The sequence below is a fragment of the Grampus griseus genome (genome assembly GCF_964374135.1).
Source record: "Grampus griseus genome assembly, chromosome: 6".
Classification (NCBI taxonomy): Eukaryota; Metazoa; Chordata; class Mammalia; order Artiodactyla; family Delphinidae; genus Grampus; species Grampus griseus.
This window is the reverse complement of record NC_139000.1, coordinates 14,391,202-14,416,620: the sequence shown is the minus strand read 5'-3', so window position 1 is coordinate 14,416,620 and position 25,419 is coordinate 14,391,202.

The window sequence follows — 25,419 nt, the reverse complement described above, 5'->3', positions numbered from 1 at the left end:
AAACATGAAGATATAAAATATGGCATCAAAAACGCAAAATGTGGGGTAGGGGAGTTAAAAATGTAGATCTTTTAGACTGTGTTTGAACTTAAATGACTACCAGTTTAAACAAGTAGCTATAGTTGTAGGTCAACGTATATGAACCACATGGTAACCACAAATCAAAAACCTACAACAGATACACAAACACTAAAAATAAAGGAACATAAGCATATTGCTAATGAAAATCATCAAACTACAAGGGAAGAAACAAAAAGAAAAAGAAATGAATAGAGAAGAACTACAAAAACAACCGGAAAACAAGTAACAAAATGGCAACAAGTATATACTTATCAATAACCACTTTAAATGTCAATGGACTAAATGCTCCAGTCAAAAGATATAGGGTGGCTGATTGGATAAAAAAAAAAAAAGACCCTTCTATATGCTGTATGCAGGAGGCTGACTTCAGAACTAAGGACACATAGATTGAAAGTGAGGGGATGATATTTCATGCAAACAGAAATGACAAGAAAGCAGGGGTAGCAATACTCATCTCAGACAAAATAGACTTTAAAACAAAGGCTATAACAAAAGACAAAGAAGGGCATTATATAATGATAAAGTGATTAATACAAGAAGAGAGTATTATACATGTTAACGTATATGCAACCAACGCAGGAGCATCTATATATCTTGAAAACACAAAAGCACTAATTTGAAAAGATACATGCACCCCAATGTTCTATTGCTGTATTTACAATTGGCAAGACATGGAAACAACTCAAGTGTCCATCAACAGGCGAAGAATATGGATTAAGAAGATGTGGTATATTTATACAACGGAATATTACTGAGTCATAAAAAGAATGAAATCCTGCCATTGCAGCAACGTGAATGGACCTAGAGAATATTATGCTTAGTGAAATGTCAGACAGAAAAAGACAAATACTGCGTGATATCACTTATATGTGGAATCCATGAAACAAAACGAATGATGTATATACAAAATAGAAACATACTCACAGATACAGAAAACAAACTAGTTGTGATCAGCCGGGAGAGTGAAGGGGGACAGGCAAGATAGGGGTATGGGATTAAGAGATACAGGCTACTATGTATATAATAGATAGGTAACAAGGATAATTTGTATAGCACAGGGAACTATAGCAATTATCTAGTAGTAACTTTTTTTTTTTTTTGGCTTTGTGGCATACAGAACTTCCCTGACCAGGGATGGAACCCGTGCCCCCTGCAGTGGAAGCATGGAGTCTTAACCACTGGACCACCAGGGAAGTCCTTGTAATAACTGTTAATGGAGTATAATCTGTAAAAATATTGAATCCCTATATCACACACCTGAAACTGATATAATATTGTAAATCAACTATACTTCAATTAAAACAACAAAACCAGCCCAGAGTCAGAGCAGAAATGACAAAGTTATAGGGTAGAAGAATGTGGATTCAAAGAGGCCATTAATTCGCATCTTCAGTATAATCAATGCACCACGGTTGCTTAAGTGGAGAGGTCTAGCGCATTGTAACTGGAGGGAGAATGGAGATGGTGGTGGAGAGGAATCAAGATTGCAGTTAGAATAACAAGGTGTTAAATTTGAAGACTGCACTGAAGATAGAAATGAGAACTCGGCGATGGAAATAGAATTAGACAGAATATGTGGATAAGTCTTGAGGGATGGGTTAGGCAAGATGTCCAGAATTAACTTGATGCACCTGCAAAGAGAAAATGTTGTTGATGTACTGTATACAGACTGCTTCACTTTTTCTCTTGTTGCAACTCCACTCCTGATGCCATTTCCACATTACGAAAATCCTGTAGTCTACGAAAAAAAAATCACTCCTAAAGGGGTTGTTTCTTCAGGTAGGCCTTGAAAGATGAGTCAATTTTATATACAAAATCCACTTTAGGCACTTCTCGGATTATGGTTAACACTATACATATTCTTAGACACAGAATTAACCGAAATCATTGAGACCAAAGGAAATAGAACTTGTGGATGCCCCAATTTCTTTATCTCAGTGATTTTCAACTCTCTTTAATAGCAGAGCCCTTTTATTAAAAACGAAATTTTACATGGAACCCTAATATGGAAAGCAGATGAAACTATATCTTAGCCATATGCATTTACTTCCTAAGTTCCTTCTTTACAACACTTATTTTAAAACCCATCATTAAAAACAATGAGGCTGTTTTGATAAGACTGTAACTCAGAAGTTACAATCTTAAAACAGCCTGAGTGTTTAATATATTTTGGTACTTTGTTTGAGTTGCACTGTGTGAAAGAGAAAAACCTTCTTTCACACAGATAAGTAGTGGTATTCACTCATAGAGTTGTACATGACTGGAAAATCACCGCCCTGGGGTTAAATCAGAAATTCCACTACAGGGTTACAGGCTTCTAATTAATTACACATTCACATTTCAAAGGTATACAAATAGATACATTAGATAGATAGATAGATAAAGTTAGATAGAAACTAGGTAAGTAGGTTTTTTCCATTTATTTCAAAGTCTACATACATGCATACACACACACAAAATAAGTTAACTCTTTGGTAGCCATTGTTGTATGTAAATTTGTTAGATGATTTAATGAAGTGTGTACATTATTTTTAATTATATTTAGTTTTAAAGTAAATTTTTAAAAAGTTTACTTTTAACCTGTGTATTCACAATTGCCCTTCTGCAGAAGTTCCCACCATTCCCTGGAACTCAGCTTTGAAAGAACTTTGCATCTGAAGCATCTTTTAGATGTGCTCATTTCCAAGACTTTGGCTAAGATGACTTTCCAAGGCAGAATAGAGAAGGTAGGAATATAAACATGTTGTGATCTTGAGAGAGAAAGTAGAGAAAGAACACGAACTTGGTGGTCCTATTTGTGTTCAAATTTCACTTCTGTCTTTCACTAGCAGCGTGATCTTGGTCACATTCTTTAAGGCTCTTGAAAACTTAGTTTTACCTTCTTTAATATGAGTATTACAACCCTCATTTCATCCAGTTGTTATGGATCCTTAATAAATGTTACTTCTTTTTTCTCATCCCGGTTCAGTCTACTCTTATATCAGGAGTGAAAGATCTGATCTTTGATTTGATCAAATGCTCCTCTAGACGCCCCCATGTTTTAATAGCATCAGCCTGTCAGGTTGTATCTACGAGGTTTGTAATTCAGGTAGCAAATTGATTTTTGAAAGCACTCTGGGCCTGCTCTGTCCATGTCAGATAAGCTCCAAGCATTAATTATGCACCAATATTGATGTTTTTGTCTGACGAGGTCTAATGTCACCATATTCAAATTTGGCTCCTTCCTTGTTAGAAAACCCTTCGAAATGTGGCCTTGGAAGAGACAGCATGTGTCACCTGCAATATTTGAGATGTCCCAGAATTGAAACCCTCAATTAGAATTAAAGACAGTGCTCGTCCTTGTTCTGGGCCCCAAAGAGAACGAGCTGGTGTGATTCATGAAAGCAGTTTGAGATGCGAGTACATCAAGCATTGCTCGAAAGAAGGCAATCAAATCTTCTTCTGGTAAACTGCACATGGTGGTGATGTGAACAATTTGAATACGGTTGGATTTGCGGAATACACAAGTCAGGTATTACGCTTTGTATTTGGAAGGCTACCCGTTTGCTAATTGGTATGATCAACCATAAATATCCAGCCAGATCTGCATGATTTCACAGAATCATTAGGAGAATGGGGATCAACTTATTTCTAAAAGAGAATTATAATCATACAAATGCCAGTTTCCCTAACTGGAACTGAGCTTAAATAAACCAATCTCATTCAAAGGTTCTTATTGGACCCATTTAATTTACCCAGTAAATAATCACTGTGCTGTGACTATATGCCAGACACTATTCTAGGCACTGGGGGTACACAGAGTGCAGACAGACAAGGTCTGCTCTTGGGGATCATTTATTTTAATGAAGCATTTTTAATTAATTAATTTATTTATTTTTAAATTTTTTTGTGGTACACGGGCCTGTCACTGTTGTGGCCTCTCCCGCTGCGGAGCACAGGCTCCGGACGCGCAGGCCCAGCGGCCATGGCTCACCGGCCCAGCCGCTCCGCGGCATGCGGGATCTTCCCGGACCGGGGCACGAACCCGTGTCCCCTGCATCGGCAGGCGGACTCTCAACCACTGCGCCACCAGGCAAGCCCTGAAGCATCTTTTAGATGTGCTCATTTCCAAGACTTTGGCTAAGATGACTTTCCAAGGCAGAGAAAGGCAGCTGAATGAATCTCTTCTCTGAGTTTAGGGTTTTTATTAATATAAAGGAGTTTGCTAATTTCATCTCAAGCAACTGAGAAACATAAGAGTATGAATATAATTAATGTTTCTTTCATATTGAGTTGTACTATGAATGTTTTCATGGTGTCAGAGAAATAGTGGGAGGGCTCTTAACAGGAGATAATTATTCTACTTGCTCTGCATTTCCTGAAGAGGAATTGGAAAGATGGTTGCTAGTGCCTATTTATCCACTAAAGGGAAAGAAAAGGACCCTCACTTCTGGTAATGAATAGTTCATTTAAGTGATGTTATAGGTATCTGAAACATGGGAGGGGGGATTTTTTTCACACCCTAAAATATTTTCTGCTTTATTGTTTTCTTTCTTTCTTTCTTTCTTTTTCCTTTCAACAACATTTTGAGTGTGTGCCTTGTCCCAGGTACTATATGAGATTAGGAGAATCAGACAAAATGAAATATGGCCTTAACACTCAAGAAATACACAATCTCATTTTTAAAAATAAAAAGGTACATGAAGTCAATTTAGCATAGGACTTATATTTGATTTCTTCTGGAATTCATAGGATGGTCACAGTGTAATGGAAAGAGTAATGAACCAGATATCCAAAGATGTAATTTCAAGTATTTTCTATGTCACTTGAGAAGGCCACTGAATCCCTCTCTATTTAAGTTTCCTCCTCTGAAAAAAGGGAGTTCACAGAATTGGTTGTGAGAATTATTTTATTTTATTATTTTTTGTGTGAGAATCATTTTAAATGGTTGATGTGAAATGTGATGATAACAATAAAACTACAAATAAAAGTAATGGACCACGATAGGTAAAATTTGTGATAACCTGTAAACCTGTAACCTGTGAACTCTGAGATAGTTGGGACTAATGGTGATAAATAATAGCTAACCTGTATGTACTTATTCCATGCACTTGTCAAAAGAATTTATAAATACTAACCAATGTAATATTCAAATTAGTCTTATGGGGTAGGTTTTTTTTTTTTTTTTTTTTGGCCCCATGCCATGTGGGATCCTAGTTCCCTGACCAGGGACTGAACCGGTGCCCCCTGCATTGGAAGGTGCAGAGTCTTATAAACCACTGGACCACCAGGGAAGCCCCATGGGGTAGGTTTTATTCTCACCTCCATTTTTAAGATGAAGGTACCAAGGTGCAGAGATGCTGAATGATTTTTCTAAGCCGTGCAGTAGTTCAGACCATATATGAACCTGGGAGTCTGGCTCCAGAGGTCTATTCCAACATAGTAAACACCTACTCTATGTCAAGGACTGCACTAGGTGTTGCAGGAACTATAGGATGAATAAACTATAGTCCCCATCTCAAAGGGTTTATAGTCTACTGAGAAAAACAAATGCACTGGAACATAAGGGCACTGGAACGTGAAGCGGGGGTGGATCAAGGGGACACCTCCATGAATGGAACGGTTAGGTGAAGTCAGCACGTAGGGGTCTAGAGCACGATGCAGAGAGATTTGACCTTGAGTCTGCAGCCAGTGAAGTTCTTGGAGTGAGGAGTGTATTTCAGAAAAGCCACCAGTGGGAGAGGATTGAAAAAGCTAGAGGTCAGGAGATGAGTTAGAAAACCATGGCATCAGACCGAGAGAGAGAGAGAGTCAGAGCCTCACGTAGAGGGTCAAAGTGCACTTCGTCCAACTTCCAGGTTTGTTCAAATTCTAGAAAAGAAGATCCAGACACAAGGACCAGAAGGTCCAGACACAAGGACCTTGAAAGGGAAAAGAACACCCCACATACCAGCCTAAAGGATCCCCATGGGAAATGACAATATTGAGTGCGAGAACAGGAGGACAACTCCCTTTCCACATCAGAGTCCCCTCTGACAGCCCCCTTCCCAGCCCCCATGGGGTACGAGGAGCAGCTATCAGATGAGTCAGAGCCTAGGGCCCTAATTAGGCCACACTTTACCAGGGAGGGAGACTACTGAGCCTTGAAGGCAAGCCCCATGTTCTCCTAACGGTTTGCACATCCTGTCCCACACCCAGGCAAGGCTTTCCCTCGGGAAGGACCAGCCATGCTCTGGCAGTTCTTGCTTCTGTGCCAGCCAGAGAACTCTATAAACTGAGGCACAGTTGCTCTCAAGTGCTGGCCATCTCTCTGCCTCTCCTCGGCATGCTGGCCCCAAGGGGTGGGTTCCATGCAGGCAGAGCGAAAGAACAGCAAGCTCTGTGTGGCCCTCCAGCCTAAGCCACGTGCTCAACTCTCACTTTGATCAATAAGCCTTTGCTTGGGAGAGCAGGCTCTGTAGAGTTATTGTGCCATCTCAAGCTATAGTCTCTTTATTGTTCTGCACATCTAATTAGTTGGGAATCCTGGCAGAAGGAGGGCTGAATAGCACAGTAGGGTCTAAGCATTTGTGGGTCTCTTGCTGAAATTTCATCCCCAATACACCCATACCTTATCCTGAGCACCTACTATGTGCCAGGCGTTTCACATATTTTATCGGTCAAACCTCACAACTGGTACACAGTAGACATTTAATAAATGTTACTTCTTTCTTTCTCATCCTGGCTCACTAAGAAGGATCAGATCTTTGATTTGTTCAAATTCTAAGTGAAGCAGTTATTACTTCCATTTTTATTGATGAGGATAATAAGGTTCTGAGAGGTTCAGTGATTTGCTTCATGATTCAAACTCAGACCAGTTGGATTTCAAGCCTTTTAGTCTTTTCAATACACTCAAGGAGAGGGTGGATGCCCCCTTCTTCCTTTTATTCTCCTGTCCATCCTACACTTTCCCACTTCCTTTATTTTCCTTCCACATCTTGTTTTGAAATGTATTTAAGGCAACTGACTGTACTGCTTTGCTTGTTTTTATAGTGATGGAACATATCTGGCTGGTTGTATAACGTAATGGTAGCTAATTCACTGAGTACTTACTATGTGTGAGGCTCAGTGAATTAATAACTTTACATATATTATTTCCTTATATCCTTTCATCAACCTTACAAGGTAGCTTCTAATAAAATCCTTTAAAAAACGGGAAATGGAGATGAGAGGTGGTAATTAGCCTCCCTAAATTCCCACAGGTCACAATGAACAAACTAGGATTTGAATTTGGAGAGCCTCCTTGATAAGCCATGTGTGAAGACTACTACTCTGGCTCAGAAGTATTTGTACCAGCCAGTAAGGCACCCTCTACCTCCACTCTTCAATATTTCCCCCATTGCTATCTCCAAAAGTCCCTACTCAGCTTCAAAATCTGTATAGATACCCATGTCTCCAAGCAGTTGTTGGGATTCTCTGCACCTGGGAGAAGTTCTGAGGGTAGAAAGAGAAGGAGTCACCATACATTGAAAGGACTGCAAGCCAGCCACCTGCAAATCTCATTTCCCTGCCTGCTTCTAATAGGCTTATCTCTTTCCCCTTGACACTATCCCTCTGTGACTTTAATAGGGTTGAAGTCAACATCACACTACTTAATCAGTCTTTTCTTTTTATTTGTGCTGAAGCAGAGTTGTGAAGTTAGCAGGAAAGGGGTGGGGAAGGCAAAATTCTGTCTTCCAGGGCTCCCCAGAGACCCTACACGCTTTGGATCAGGGAGCATCCACAGATGCTCATCCACAGATGAGCAGCTGTATTTTATAACTGTAATAATAACTACAAAAGTAGTAATGATAAATAACACGCTTACAACCGTTTACAGTTTATAATTTATTTCCACCTCCATTTGTATGTAGTTTGGTCCTTCCAATTGCTCTCTGAGGTGGGGATAACTATGATATATGTGTAAATAAATAGTTTTAAAATTTATATTTTATTTATATGCATATATATCTTTAGACCCGTGAGCAAGTTGTGAATGGTGTCAAAGGAGGTAGGAAGAACAGGGCTTAAGTTCAGGACTCCTGAGACACCTCTAGTTCTGCCATGAATCAGAAATGTGACTTGGAGCAAGTGGATTCACTTCTAGAATCTCAGTTTCCCGCTCTGTACAACAGACATCATGATTCTCCCAACATTCTCCCTACCACCTCCCAACACTAGATGAGAAGAGTTAATGAGATAGTACATTTTAAATGTTTGTAGATGACATCATACATGTAGAAATCTGAAGACTCAACAACAATACCAATAAAAAACTTAGAACAAATAAACAAATTCAGTAAAGTTGCAAGATAGAAAATCAACTTACAAAATCAGTGGCATTTCTAGACACAAACAATCTAAAAAGGGAATTAAAACAATCCCATTTATAATAGTAACAAAAAGAATAAAATACTTAGGAATAAACTTAATCAAAAAGGTGAAAGACTTATACACTGAAAATTAAAGAATACACAAATAAATGGAAAGACATCCATGTTCATGGATTGGAACTATTAATGTTGTTAAAATGTCCATACTACCCAAAGTGATCCACAGAGTCAATGTAATTCCCATCAAAATCCCAAAGACATTCTTTATAGAAATAGAAAACATGACCCTAAAAATCATCTGGAATCATAAAAGACCACAAACAACCAAGGTGATCTTGAGAAAGAAGAAACAAGCTGGAGTCATCACACATCCTGATTTCAAAATATATTACAAAGCTACAGTTATCAAAACAGTATGGTGGGCATCCCTGGTGGCGCAGTGGTTGAGAGTACAACTGCTGATGCAGGGGACACGGGTTCGCGCCCTGGTCTGGGAAGATCCCACATGCTGAGGAGCGGCTGGGCCCATAGCCATGGCCGCTGAGCCTGTGCGTCCAGAGCCTGTGCTCCGCAACGGGAGAGGCCACAACAGTGAGAGGCCCGCGCACCGCAAAAAAAAAAACCCCAAAAAACAGTATGGTACTGGCATGAAACTATATAGACCATGGGAATAGTATAGAGAACCCAGAAACAAACCCACATACTTATGGTCAAGTGATCTCCAGCAAAGGGTGTCAAGAACACACAATGGGGAAAGGATAATCTCTTCAATAAATGGTGATGGGAAAACTGAATATCCACATCAGAAGAATGAAATTAGACCATTATCTCATACTGTACACCAAAATGAACTCAAAATGGATTAAAAACTGAAATATAAGACCTACTACCATAAAACTACTAGAACAAAACATAAGGAAAACGCTCCTTGACATTGGTCTATGCAATGACGTTTTGGATATAATACCAAAAGCACAGGCAACAAAAACAAACATAGACAATTGGGATGACATCAAACTAAAAATCTTCTGCACAGCAGAAGAAACAATTGACTAAGTGAAAAGGCAACATATGGAATGGGAGAAAATATTTGCCAACCATTTATCTGATAAAGCATTAATATCCAAAATATATAGAGAACTCGTGAGGGGCTTCCCCGGTGGCGCAGTGGTTGAGAGTCCACCTGCCGATGCAGGGGACGCGGGTTCGTGCCCCGGTCCGGGAGGATTCTGTGTGCCGCGGAGCGGCTGGGCCCGTGAGCCATGGCCACTGAGCCTGAGCATCCGGAGCCTGTGCTCTGCAACAGGAGAGACCACAGCAGTGAGAGGCCCACGTACCGCAAAAAAAAAAAAAAAAAAAGAACTTGTGGAATTCATGCAATTCAATAGGGAAAAAAACAAAAACAAACAAACAAAAAGAACCACAAAAAACAAACAAACAAAAACAACCCTGATTTTAAATTGGACAAAAGACATGATTACACATTTCTCAAAAGAAGATATACAAATGGTCAACAGGTATATGAAAAGGTGCTCTTGACATCACTAAACGTCAAGAAAATTCAAATCAAAACCACAATGAAATAGTACCTCACGCCTGGTAGAATGACTAGTATCACAGAAACAAAAGATAACAAATGTTGGTGAGCATGTGGAGAAAAGGCAACCCTTGTGCACTTGGGTGGGAATGTAAAGTCATACAATTGCCATGGAAAACAGTATGGCGATTCCTCAAAAAATTAAAAATAGAACTACCATATGATCCAGAAATCCCACTTCTGGGTATATGTCCAAAAGAAATGAAATCTGTATCTCGAAGAGATATGTGAACTCCTATGTTCATCACAGTATTATTCAAGATGGCCAAGATATGAAAACAACCTTAGTATCTATCAATGGATGAACAGATAAAGAAAATGTGAGATAGATATAGATTTAGACATAGCTACAGGTACAGCAAAATTAGCCTCTAAGAAAGAAGGAAATCTTGCCGTTTGTCACAACATGGATGAAGCTGGAGAACATTTTGCTAAGTGAAATAAGCCAGATACAGAAAGACAAATACTGCGTGATCTCACTTAAATGTGGGATCGAGAACAGTCAAATTCACAGAAGCAGGGAGTAGAATCACGGTCACCAGGGGCTAGAGGGAGGGGGAAATGGGGAGATGCTGTGAAAGGGTACAAAATTTTACTTATGTAGGATAAGTAAGTTCTGGAGATCCCTTACAGAAGGGTCTCCAAACTGATGGTTTTCTTCATCCTTTAGCACAGTATTTCCTCAATAAATACTTGCAGAATTGAACTGAATTGGTGACCTAACTTATGATAGAATATATATTTTGTGTGTGGTGGTTGACTATATAGATACCAGAATAAAATCACTTAGATTCTAGTCTCCAATTTCCATTACTAACAGTAATAAACCAGCAAGTGCTTTAACCACTCTGAAGCATCTGGCACATGTAATGGGTATAACAGTACCTACCTCATTGGTTTATCATAAAGAGAAAAAGCATGTAAAGTGCAGAGTATAGTGCCAGACACACAACTGGTATCTGTCAATCAGGACTGTTGGTGTTGTCCTCTCCCTCCTTCTCTTCCTCAGATGATTGCCTTTGAGGACTATGGGATGGCCATACAATCCTGTCTAATAGCCCCATCTCTCATCATCAACACATCTGCCGGTGCTAAAAGTATCCTGTAGTATCAGAGGGCACAAGAGCATTTGGACAGTGTTGCCAGTTTCTAAGCAACTGTGGACATCAGTCATCAGCATCACTAAGGTCTACAGCTGGCCTCTGTTTCTACAGAGATCCCACCCACGGGGATGAAAAAGGTCCAAAGCTGGAAGCAGCTCCTGAAGGAGGGAGGCCCATGTTAAACCAAACTCAAAGAAACTAGGGTATATTTATATTCCCCTTGGTATTTCCTTCCTACTGCTCTTGGGGCTCCCAAATTAAGAAGTCAAGGCACCAACAGACAGCCGTGTATATACCAACCAAGAGAGAAATACAAGACAGAGATACGCAGAGAGAATCCCACATCCCTTAGAAACCACCTAGCCCTGCCCGCTTTACAGTGAATCACTTTCCCAGGGTTACACAGGGAATGGAGTCCTTTCTCCATGGAGGACCGCTGTGATACCCAGAGTGTTGTATCCAAGCAGTCTTACCTTTATCACCTCCCATGTTCTCTTCCTCTATCAAAGTATGCAACTTATACATTGCAAATAACTTTATTTCCTGGTATGACCATCTTTTCCTCTGATTTGACACTGTTATTAACAAGAGTGAAGAGGGGACAGGATTCCTTCCTTCCAACACTCACAGACTCCTCATCACAGTCTGCCTTGCAGACCTTCAGAATGAATCCTGTCGTGCACTGCATCCCTGTTTATATGAATCACCATGAAAGCCAAGACTTTGAAGTCATTTCTCATAACCAGACTCTCATCCCCACACAGTTCTATATATGCCCACGTCCCACCCCTCCTCCCTCCTCCCCAAATTCTTCCACAGTGCCCTCTTCAAGTCAGGGTTTTCCATCAGGAAGATCTCATATGTCTTCCACTACTTCTCTGGAGATCCTTTCCACAGCTTCGATCTACCTGAACTCTAGCTGATTCCCTGAAGAAGTTTATTCTTGGAGTCCTCTCTTTCACTGTCTGAAGAAGCTGAGGTTGATGGTCTCTTTATTCCTCACCACCTTTTCTAGATCATTCTTCATTCCTCCTACACACACACACACACACACACACACACACACACGAATTGAAGCTGATATCATCAGACTATCCCACCTCTGCCCTCTCCTTGTTCCTGTCAACCCTCAAGTCACTAGTCCTTATTCATTGAAGTTCTTAGTTTGCAGATCACCATCACTCAGTCCAATATTATTTCTAGTATAGTGTTTTTCATATAACATCTGTATTGAGACGGTATTCACATTCAGAAAATTTACCCATTTAAGATGTACAATTTCATGGTTTTTATTATATTTACAGAATTATGCAACCATCACCACAATCTAATTTTAGAATGTTTTCATCACCCCTAAAAGAAACCCTGCAACTCTTAGCAGTCACTCTCTCCCAACACTCTTCCCCAGCCCTAGGCAACCACTAATCTACTTTCTGCTAGAGATTTGTCTATTCAGGACATGTCATATAAATGGAATCGGATAACAGGTGACTTTCTGTGTAGGGCTTTTCTTCACTCAGCATAATATTTGCAAAGTTCATCCATGTTATAGCATATATCACTGCTTAATAATGTTCCATCGTAGGGATATATTAAAATTCTACTTATATATTCATCAGTTGATGGACATTTGGTTGTTTCTGCTTTTTGACTGTTATGAATGAACACTGTTATTCACATTTGTGTGCAAATTTTTTGTGTGGACATGTTTTCATTTCTCTTGGATGTATACCTAGCAGTGGAATTGCTAGGTCACTTGCTGGTTCTATATTTAACAACTTGAGGACCTGCCAAAATGTCTTCCAAATTGACTACACCACTTCACATTCCCACCAGCAATAAAGGAGAGTACCACTTCTCCACATCCACTCCGGCACTTGGTATTGTCTTTTTTTATTTTAGCCAACCTGGTGATAGCTCATTGTTTTGAGTTGACCTCATGGTTTTGATTTACTCTCGCCCCTTCTTCTCCCTTTCCTCTGGGGAACCAGCCTGCCTGCAAAAATCATTTGCTCAGAAATGTTCTTGACCACACAGAAACTTAATGGTAAAGCCTACCTCACATGGGAAGGTCTCGCCTGGACCAGCGTTGCATGTAACTGAGTGAAGAGTCCTCCTACCCAGTATTACGAAACCCATTTTCTACTAATATAAGCTACATTCCCCCCATACACCTACTTTTGTAATTTTATTTTATAATCTATTTTGTAAATCTAATGTGTAATTTCTCAATCATTTCAAAACCTGAACAGGGAGGAGGAGTGCTAGTTAGTGAGCTACCTCAGTTCCCCAACTAGGAACTTTGTATACATTATCTCACTTAATTCTCACCACAGTCTTGCAGTGTATTATCCCAGTTTTACAGACGAGCAAAATGAAGGTGAAATAAGTTGTTCAAAGTCACTCAACTAAAAAACTTATAGAAGATTTGAGCCCATGACTGCATTTCTCCTTTATCTTTTAGTCTTGAAACTACAGAAGGCCAAAGATCTTAACAGAATTTCAGCTCTGGCTCTCACCAGCTGTATCACACTCAACACATTAATGCACCACCGTGAGCCTCAATTTTATCTTCTGTAAAATGGAACCAATAATACTAGCCTTTCCTATGTCAAAAGGGATGTGTGATCCTTATGATGAATATCATATGAGATGATGAAAATGAATGCACCTGAAAAAGTATAGAACACCTTTCACCTAAAGATCTTATTTTTTCAGGTCATATAAGGTATCTCTCAATCCCAAATGTGGGAAGAACAAATTAGGAAATAGTCATAAATTGAATAGCTCTTTTGCGAATGTGTCTGTCTCAAAGGAAAGACAAGATTTAGCTTCATTTCAGCTGACTTTCCAGTCTAATGACCTAGAATTCACTGCTATGCTTTTATTCTCATCCCAGTGTGCTGCAGCCCACTTGGAAATGTCTGATAAACTGGGAGCTTCTTTTGATGCATGAGAAAAGAAGATGTTTTCTATTCCAAGCAGCCATATCTCTTCTGAATATTTTTCTTCATATTCTTCTGGGAGTTTTGATCTCACATTATTTCTCTTTTGATTCAAAGGAAGGGGGAAAAAACCTACAGGACTTTTCAATTATTTATCGCAGAAGGCATTTAAGGCCTCGTTTCAAAGTTGATTTCTGGATTTCTACACTCACTCATGCACATTGGGAAGCTGGTCTGACCTCCTGGGAGGAGAGCTCAGTGAAGGTCAGAAGATATGTCTGACTGACACATGGGACGTCAGACATTCTGACCCAGAACTCTGTCCCCAAGCTGTGGCCAGGAGCATCAGTGTGATGGAAGGGGCTGCTGGGAAACTCTTCCAGCCATCTGACTCTTCAGTTTGGACTCTGACCTCTACTACTCTTCTTGCCATGAAAGAGGAGTTCATAACTTTATTTTAAAATATTATAATTTAATTCAATTTCATTTCAACTGATACTTATTGAGTGCCTATGCCTATTTTGTGCCACACATTGTGCTGAGAGCTACAAAGGTGAAAATTATTCATCATTCATGGGGAAAGAGGTCAAGAGTACCCAGGACTCAGACTGCCTGGGTTCATATCCCAGCTCCGCCAGTTACTGGACGTGAAATGTTAAGCAAGCCTCTTCTGTTTGAGACTGAATTTTTTTCATGTGTAAAATAGGGATGATGACCACAATAATAATAGCAACCATATACTATTTTAATCCATATAAGACACAGAATTCAGTATCTAGCCCATGGCTGTGCATTAACATGATGAGGAAGAGGATGAGAATGATGTTCTAAATGCAACTAAAGCGAAAGAACTATGATCCCTGCCTTGATACTCTAATAGGGAGCATAGACATTAATCAAATAGCTACATAAACTTATCATTACAAAAGTGCTACAGTGCGTTGTGTCGGCTGCCCTTCCAACATCTATCTCCACCCTCCCGCACTGTGTAGCAGCCATGCGCATTTGGGGTGGGGGCAGGAGCTGAACCCAATCTCAGCTCTTCAAGTACATCCTAAATGGCCCAATCCAATCTGTGTAATTTCTATTCCATTGCCACTGTGATTAAGTCAGAGGTGGTCATGTGACCTAAATCAATCTAAGCAAAGGGAAGCCCAGGACTTCTATAGTAGGGAAGAGAATGCTCGTTCTCTACCACTGGATATGACAGAGGAAGTATTTGACCCAATAGCATAGTTAGCAGCCATTTTTGAACCGATGAAGGAACCAAGCTTAAGATGAAGCCAATACTGTGGGGGGGCAGAAATAAGATACATAAAGAAAATGGTCTTTGGTGATATTGTTGAGCCACTAGATCTAGCCTTACCTGAAATCCAGAGGATCTTTAGAAAAAAAAAATAGTCTTCAATAATAAAAATGAGAAATAACCAATTAAAAATGAGCAAAATGATCTGAATAGACATTTCTTTAAGGAAAACATACAAATAACTAGTAAGCATATGAAATGATGCTCAACATCATCAGGAAAATACAAACCAAAACTGCAATGAGATGTCACTTCATACCCTTTAGGATGGCTGGAATCAAAAGCTCACATACTAATAAATGTTGGTAAGAACATAGAGAAATCAGAACCCTCATACACTGGGCTACTTGTTGAACCATTCCCCAGCTATAACCTTGCTCCTTGGATATCCAATGTTTTGACCCCAGTGGACAAGTTAGCTCTCCATGGACCCTTTATCACCCACCCCATCTGGCAATAACTAAAACTGGTGATGCCCAGTAAAATAACAAAATACATCTGCCAGACTGCAAGCCTGAGTATAAATGCCACAGGGGCAAGGAATATCTATCCGTCTCACCTTGTGTCCCTACACAATAGCACAAAGACTGGTATATGGTAGATCCTTGGGCAATATTTGTTAAGTGGTTGAAAGTCTCCCCATTGTACTGAAATTATCATCTAAACGTCTGGCCCATCTTCTACTCTAGGTCTTGCTGTTGAGGAGCACCATTGTCTGATCATCTATGGAACTCCAGAATCTGGCACAGAACCTGTATCCGAGTAAGGCACTCAGTGTATATTGGTTGAATTCTTGGCTTCTTTCATCAAGTCAATTAACAAACTAAATAAGATGTCTGTTCCCTGTGAACACTCACAACTTCCCCAATGCAACTCTTTTGACACACCCAAATCTGTCTTGCACTGTAACGATTTGCAGGAATCCTGTTTACTCCCAGGAGACTGTGAGCTCTTCTGAAGGTGGGGTTCCCATCTCATTAATCTATGGGACTCCCACCAGTTGCACAGAATAGAAAGCAGAATAGAAGCTCAGGACACACACTTGTCAGATAACGGATAGATGATTGAATGAATGAATAAATACAAGGAAAGAGAATTACTTGGCAGAGGGAATGAAGCTGTGATATCTGGAAGGCTGCAACATGGTCTGACTCAGGCTCAGTTTCCACTACATTGAAGTGACACTGGGATCAAGATAGATTAGTAGTTCTCTTGTTTGTTTTATTTTTTCCTTCTCCCACCAGACTGTATTTTCCCTGAGAACAGCACCCATATCTTACGTGCTCACCATTGTGTCCTCACTGTTTAACACATGGTACGTGCTCAATACATGTGTTGTTGACAGAACACTCATCCACCCAGTAACCCCTCAAGGATCCGGCATTCCCTTCCACCTCTCCTCTTTTAATGCTACAATAAGAGGTGGAAGCTCCTTGCCTCCTAAATGAATAAGGATACCATCACCGTGGTGATCAGCCTCCTGCCATGTGCTCCCTCCTTCTGCCTTTGTACTTTTCCAACTGGATCAAATCATTTAATCTGCAGTTAATTCAGAAGCGTCCAAGCCAGGCTCTGATATAGCGGACGATCAAGATAAACGGCTGGAGTATTTTTATGAGCAAAATCTCTCCAGATTTTAGTCTGTAAATCATTTGTTGTGAACCCGCTCGTTGTCTTTAGGCAAGGCTATAACATGAGGAAAATTTCTATTTATGAATCAAAAGTCAGGGGATTAGCAACAGTCTGAAGGAAAGAGACTACACTATAAAAATAAGATGTATCTCTTAACATTCTCCTTACCTATACCCCTCAACCCCTCTCCCTTACATACTTTTCAGCATGGGATAGGAATTCAATTTCATGTTTGTTCTGCAGAATCACAGAGGAAGAAGCAGATCTTAAGGGGCAGATTTTAGAGACTACTTTAGCTCCACACAAATTCAAACAATTCCCTTCAGATCTCAAGTTGAAAGTCACTTCCTCGGAGAAGTCCTCCATGATGACTTAGACTAAATTAGATCCTTCCTATTAGTCATAGCACAAGTTGTTATTATTTTGATTTGCTCTCGCCACAGTTTTAATTATATATTTATTTGTTTGCCTGCTCACTTACTGCCTTTCTCCCTCAGTAGACTGTAAATGCCTTTACGTAGGGATTATGAATTTGTTTTCCCCTGTATTCCCAACCACTAACACAGTTCCTGGAGTAAAGTAGGTGCTAAGCAAATATCTGTTTTAATATGTAAAGATAATTTTCCCAGCTCTTTTTCAAAGTTAACCTAGAAAGCCTACCACAGGAAAAAAAGCACTATTTAACTCTTTCAAGTATTTTAAATTTTATTGACTAAACATAAAATGTTCCTTTTTATAAAATAAATATAGGTTTATTCTATGCAAACCATTGCGTATGTTATCTTATATAATACTCTCAACAGTGCCAAAACCTGGTAAAACAGATGTTATCCTCCATCCTAGTGATAAGCAATTTGTAGCCTGGGAAGGTCAATGACTTATCCAATGTGTTCTAGACAGTGATGGTAGAGTAGCATGAGAACTCACATATTTCAACTCCCAAATTCAAATTCCTGCCACCGTGCTTTGTACTCTCCCTCCTGAAAATCTCTGCATCACAGAGATGCAGAACGAATTTCTTTCCTGATGGAAACTTTTTTCTCCTTTCTGGCTCTCCATCAATAGAAGGAACAAAAGAGGTGAAAACAACTGAAGACCAAAGAAGGGATTATGTTTTCCTTTTCTCTTTAAAACTTGCAGAAAATAGTCAGAAACGATTCTGGACATGGTCAATGTTTTTTAGACTGTGCTAGCGTCTGCCTGCAAAAAGATTTTTCAGAAAACCTTGCAGGATGTCAGCCCTTGGGGCCAGGTCCAGCTCTATGCGAGAGTCATCTTTTGGTACATTGATCCAAAATGCTGCACTTCCAACAAGTTCTAACAAAACACACCCACACCCGCGCGCGCACACACACACACACACACACACACACACACACACACACAGATGCATTTGAAAGAACAGGCAATACATCGTCCCCTTCACCACCACGGCAAGCACAGCATCAGATGAATACAGCAAGTCACACATGTCTACACACAAATGCACCCTCATAATAAATGGTCAATGCACCACTTTTACAAACATATAGTCCTTTTCTGCCCATTTTCCCACTTCACTCCCATAATAATGCATGTGTTATCTGATAAACAAGATACGTCAACCCAATGGTTTAACAGGGGTCTTTAACCTAAGCCTCATAGGATGAGTTTCAGAGGATCTCTGAACCACCCACCTCCGAAGTCGGGTGTGTGTACATTTTTCCCCTGGATGTTAGTATCCACAGATTTCATGCTTATGGCCCTCCCTCCTCCAAAAGAAAAGATTTTGGACCATCAAGTCATGGGGACAATCTCATTAATCTGAAACTCAAGATACCAACGAATATAAAGTTTATAAACTGTCTTTTTCTCCATTTCCTCACTCACACATCTGTAACCCTATGTAGTTCACCTTGCAATTATGACTTTTTTTTTTTTGGCTGCGTTGGGTCTTGCTGCACGTGGGCTTTCTCCAGTTGCGGTGAGCGGGGGCTACTCTTTGTTGAGGTGTGCGGGCTTCTCACTCTGGTGGCTTCTCGTGTTGTGGAGCACGGACTCTAGGTACGCGGGCTTCCATAGTTGTGGCACATGGGCTCAGTAGTTGTGGCTCGCAGGCTCTAAAGCGCAGGCTCAGTAGTTGTGGCACATGGGCTTAGTTGCTCCGCGGCGCGTGGGATCTTCCTGGACCAGGGCTCGAACCTGTGTCCCCTGCAATGGCAGGCGGATTCTTAACCACTGCGACACCAGGGAAGCCCTCACTGGCTTATGTGACTGGCAAGTACAGAGACAGAGAGACATCGGGACCAGCTTGATCAGGAGCTCAGAAAAGTCATGGTGGACCTGATTTTTTCCCCCATCTTTCTGCCCTGAATTCTGTGATGCTGGCTTTATTCTAAGGCTGGGTATCGTCTGAGTCTAGTTAGGAAAACGAAAAACAGATGCGCTCCATTTGTAATTGAAATGTTTATCTAATTGTAGATTTGCATGTAGTTGTAAGATATAATGCAGAGAGATCCCTGTTACACTTTGTCCAGTTTCCTTCAATGGTAACATTTTGTAAAATGCTAATATCACAACCAGGGTACCAACATTGATAATATCCATTGACCTCATTCAGATTTTTCCCCATTTTACTTGTACGTATGTGTGTGTTAAACTCTATACAATTTTAATTTTACCACCTGTGTAAGTTCATGTACTCACCACCTCAATCAAGATACTGAACATTTCCAAAATCTCAGGGATGTTTCTTGACCACACCCACTACAACCTATCCCCACCATCCCTAACCCCTGGCAACCACGAATCTGTTTTCAATTTATAAAATTTTCTTTCTTTTTTTTTTTTTTTTTGCAGTACGCGGGCCTCTCACTGTTGTGGCCTCTCTCGTTGCGGAGCACAGGCTCCGGACGCGCAGGCTCAGCAGCCATGGCTCATGGGCCCAGCCGCTCCGCGGCATGTGGGATCCTCCCGGACCGGGGCACGAACGCGTGTCCCCTGCACTGGCAGGCGGACTCTCAACCACTGCGCCACCAGGGAAGCCCCATGAGTCCTTTCTTGAAGGAGGATCGAACAGCAACAGTGGTTGTTACCCAATGTTGGACCTTTATCAGCCAGTGCTCTCTGTAAGTTTGTGCTCATGGGTTAGACATCCAGCAGGACATGCCTCTTTCACTGTAGCAGTATCCCAGGGGACTTCATTATTGTCACAGGAATTTCCCAGCCCAGGCTCCAAGTGAGAGCCTCACTTGGAGCCTCACCCCATCACTAGCCACCAGCCTGGCACTTCCCGACGGTGGCGGCTGTTAGCACCCTGTGGACAGCCAGGTCCAGGGAATGTCTGCCTTGTTCTGAATCTTGTCAGGGGACAACCCCACCCTGACCTCACTGATCCAGGGGGTCAGACTGATGTCATGGGTGCTCTGTGGCTTCTGGCACTACTGAAGATGGCTTCAAATACTCTAAGAAAGACAAATGAAACCAACCACCGGGACCTACTTCTCCCATGTCAGACGCAGCCCATGCGCTAAAAAGGAGCCCGTCCTCTTTCCTAGTGTAAGCAATTAATGTTTTAAAGCAACATTTAAAGCTATAAATGAATATGCTTTATGGTGTTCAGAGCTGGGATGTGGGCAAAAGTTGACATCGCTGAGTCAGATTGGATTGGACACTCAGACCAGTTTTGTGACCACAGGCAAATAACTCTCCACTCACTGACCTTTGTGTCTGTTTACAGCACTGCGAGGAGGAAGAAACTGGTGATTTTTAAGGCCTCACCTGGCTCTAATATTCTAGAATTTCCCATTGTAGACTCTAACTGGCACACTTAATCTGGGCCAGTGATTCTGTTGGTTCCTTTCACAACTATTATCTACTTATCCTCGCATCTCGGTAGATTTCAATATTCCCACCAATCCCGATGTTCCCGACAGGGAAGCTGCAAAGTGATGGGAGAGCAAGCGGATTGACTTTTCTGAAGCCACATAGATATCAAAGGCAACACTGGGATTAAATCCAGGTGGTCTGATGCTTGCAGCGTCTCCCCGACCTCAAAATTATCTCCGCATTCGTATGTGAACACCCCTGCCAACCACCAGAACCCACAGAGTGTACTGTGTCGTGACTAGCAGAAGAAGGGGAAGGGGATTAAGCTGCAGAATGAGAAACTGAGATTGGAATAAAAAGAAATGGCCTGAAAGTATGTAGGTACCAGAATGGAAATAAGAACAGCCTCATTTTTAAAGACAAAGATGCCCATAAACCCAGAATGTTTGAATCTGGTCCAGGCTGGACACCAAGGCATCGGTTAGGAGTCCTGCAAGCCTCTTTTCATGTTTGAGGCAAAGAGCAGAGTTCAGAAATGAAGAAGAGAAGCAGAGCTATTCATGATGGAGGATGGTCTTTATCTTCTGAAAGGTTTTCTTTATAAAATAAAAAAAAAACCCAATCTCTTCATTTTAGAGAGTATCTTTTATTTAAGAAATTGTTTCATTACTATGTCTCATATAATTTCCACGAACATTATTTCCATTAGATGGAAACATAATTAACCACATTACATATGTGAGAAAGCTGAGGCCAAGCCAGGAAAGATGGAATTAGACAAATTTCCTCCTGATCCCTGGCTTCATAATCTTCACGCCTCAGTGGTGTGGCAGACACAGCTGGTTGGCTACCCAATAGCCATGTTTCCTTTTCTTCCTTAGTAGCAGACTCTATTTTATTTTCAGCGAGACATTAAGCAGAAAACATTATGTTTCCAAGCCTTGCTTTCAACAAGGGTTGATCATGTGACCAAGTTCTGGACCAACAGTAAGTAGACTTTTGTGGGATGATTCCAAGAAGCCCTTTTAAAGGGACCTGAATCAACGAGGGTAGATGCTTTGTACCCCTCCCTCCTTCTTCCTTCCTGATCCCTCGTCATGGAAAGCAGAAGCTCCATCCACCATCTCGGGCCATGAGATGACCTTGGCATCTCAGAAAGCCAGGCATTGAGATGGAAAAGTCAGAATAATAACGGGAGGCTGAGGATCCTGAAGTGGCCGTGCCGATGCTGGCTAGGCTTTCGCTGGAATTTTTTATTTGAGAAAGAAATAAATGATTTTTGTAAAGCCACTATTATTGGGAGGGGGCTTCTTTTATATGCAGCTAGCCTTAACCCTAGCCATGACAACCAGACAGCGTAATGTGAGAAGTGATGCAGAAAGAAGATTCTATCCACTGTGAGACCTGGTCCTCCTTTGCTTCACATGACCACACGAGGAAGCAAGGAATAATGGACGTTACATAATTCATCAGACACCAGCTGCCACCAACTGTATGACAATTATCTTATGTATCACCAAGAAAGAAACAACATTGCCAATTAAACTATGACATGCCACTGATGGCAAGATACAAATCGATTTCAGAAACGTTAAGATGTAAGGAAAAAACAACCTGTGAAATTTGAAGACTCGGAATTTAGCAAAGCACAGAGTTTAGGTTTAAAGAAAGGAAAACTGAGGACCATCCGGGAGCAGTGACTTGTCTAAGTTCAGCAATGGAACCAACATGAGAATTGTTACTGTAAATCTGTAACTGTAAATTGTTACTTTAATAGGTCCCAATAAAGACCAAATTTTTACCTTGACTGCTAGTGACATGTTTATTTAATCAACCACCTGTTCCTGTTTTTCTCTCTAAAATACGTGGCACTGAATAGGCAGAGACAATGGCCCTCACCCCTCCCACACACAATGGACTCTGCAGTCACAAGAAATGATGGAGGCAGATTTCACAGAAAATTTACATTCACACATTATAGGACCTTTGGTCAGCAGCTCTGAAGTAGATGGAGGGCACCAGGTAGCCACAGAGAACCACAGGTTAGGAATCTTCTGAAACACAGGAAATGGAGGTGACCCAGCAGCAGCTGATGGCTGGGACTCCAAGGGGGCTCTGCTCAAATCTCTGCTCCCTCCTCCTACACAATGAAGAGACATTGGTGAATGGTGCCCAGCACAGAGGACACCAACAATCTAGACACCCAGTCATCAGAGATGGAAGCAGTCTGAGAAATTATGCGTCACTCCAGCATACGTGTAGATAGAAATGCTTCTCATCTCTCATAGTGTGATAGGGGCTAGAAAGACCATACTGGTGCCAGTGGGGTTGATCCTGGAAGCAAAGGATAAATTACAGAGGCCACTTCAACCATTCACATAAAGGACACCAGGGTCTTGGACCGAAGAAGTGAAGCCGGAAAGAATAAAAGGGATGATCCAAGCAAACATCTATAAAGCTTCTAAAATATCAAGCTTCTGAGGTCATTTTCCTGGTTTTGGTACCATTTCTTCTTCTGCCGCAAAAAGTCAATGTTCTCACTCTCGACATTCCTCGCTGCAATCTATCCTTCTTTTAGACGATGTATAAATAAGGCGTGAATGACTAATAACATTGTAGACGGCTGATGACAGCTGCATTCATACAGGGAATCCAAGATAGTCTAAATGATGCAGTTGTGATGGCCGAATGTCAAACACAGCCCTGAGAATGGAAAAGTACCTGAGTTCCTGGGACTTGCGTTGCTATTGACCTCCTCACCAGCCTTTCCTGCACTGAGGACGCTCGCATGAAAAATAAGCATGGTTTTCCCAATTTTTTCCTAACAACAACAACAAACTCAATATGGGGTATGTGTGTGTGTAAGAATATTCAAACTAGTGAACTTTTTGCCCAATAAAACAATGTAAAGAAAGGTAAAGGATTACTTTTCAAAATATACAAGAGCAAGGATCGGACTCCGATAGCACAGGGAAGCAGAAATGTCTCGGAGGCCTGCTTTAATGACGACATAAGAATGGCTCAGAATTAGCAGAAGCCTTGAAACCGGATTTTTCTCTGATACTTAAACAAGATGAAGTTCATGAAAAACCTCTAAAACGCAGAAAGCACTATAGACATGTTTCTTCAACGCCACACGGTTGTTTGAATTGGTTTTGTTCTCACAGTGCATTGATTGTATCTCAGTTGAGTCCTCCCCACAATCAGAGCTAGAATTATAGAATTATAGAAAAGTAGCCCAAGCCAAAGCTCTTCCCCAAATTGTACAGTTGTCTAGATGGGAGACAACGGGCGGGGAGTGGAGTTCCAAAATGCAAGACCTCTTCCTTGCAGCTGATCCCAAGGAAAGGCAGACACAGCTGATATTCATTGGTCACTTACCATAGTTGGGAAAACTTTTAAGCATCATCGCCTCAGGCACTCCCCCAACCAACTTAAGTGGGTACTATCTTTATCCCCACTAAACTGATGAGAAAGCTGAGGTTCAGAGAGGTTAGGAACCTGCCCAATGTCCCCCCAAGGAGGTGGAAGAACCAGATCTCAGACAGAGGTCTGGTAAACACCAAAGACATGGCTAGTCATTCTCAGTTCAGAGCTTTCCCACCCCGTTTTCTCACATATGTAATGTGGTTAATTATGTTTCAAATTCCCACTAAATGCCATAAATATGCATTTAGTTTATTTAACATAATAACGCCTCCCAGCTCCTCTGGGAAAAGAGGACCTAAGAGTACCTTCAATCTGGGTGCATCTTGCTGCACGGGGAATTCATTTCTGGAGCAAGCAAATGGTCTCCCTCTCTCTGTAAACCTGCATTCTGCCAAACGCATATATAACGAGGACTTCGGAACACTGAGACATTATTTTCCCTGCAGATCCTGGACCATTTAGAAGGAGATCAGACCTTGTTTGCTTGGCAGGGGGGCTGTGTTAGTGATGCGTTCCAAAGCATAAAAGGACAGGACAGAAGCAGTCACTGGAAAAAAGGTGCACGAGACCTGAGAAGAAGGGCAAAGTTAGGGGTGAGAGGGGAACGCAGGGGAGGAAGGAGGAAGGAGAAGGAGGAAGGAGGCAGCAGCTCTACATGCAGGACTGAAGATGCCTTTGAAATACAGACACCAGATGAGATCTCAGTACAGCAGCCGATCCTAAGCTTCTAGAAGAGAAACTGGAGTTAACACTTCTGTCTGTCCAGAAAGGCAGCTGGAAGATACACATAAAAGAAGGGCTACTCCTTGCCTCCCCCCACCTACCACTCCCCATCACACATATCTTTGAATGCAGCCGAATGCAGGGGAGAGAGAGAGAGTGCTGGGCCCAAAGACACGGGTAGGCCGGAAGGAGGGAGCGGCCTGAAAGCTGATCAAAAACACTTTCAAGTTAAGATTAAACTCTGCAGATTGCAGGAGGCCAATTTAATGGGAAACATTCCTTGTTCTCCCTGTCCCCTCCTCTGGCTTCCCATGGGAAGGGGACTGGGCTGTGATGCTGCTCATCAGAGAAACCCCTGGGTACCAGATCTTATCCAAATGAGCAGCTGCGAAAGGCTAAAAAGATAGAACTGGGGAAAAAATAGTTTACAAAGTGTTGAAAGGGAGAGGAGGGTGGGAAAGGGGGA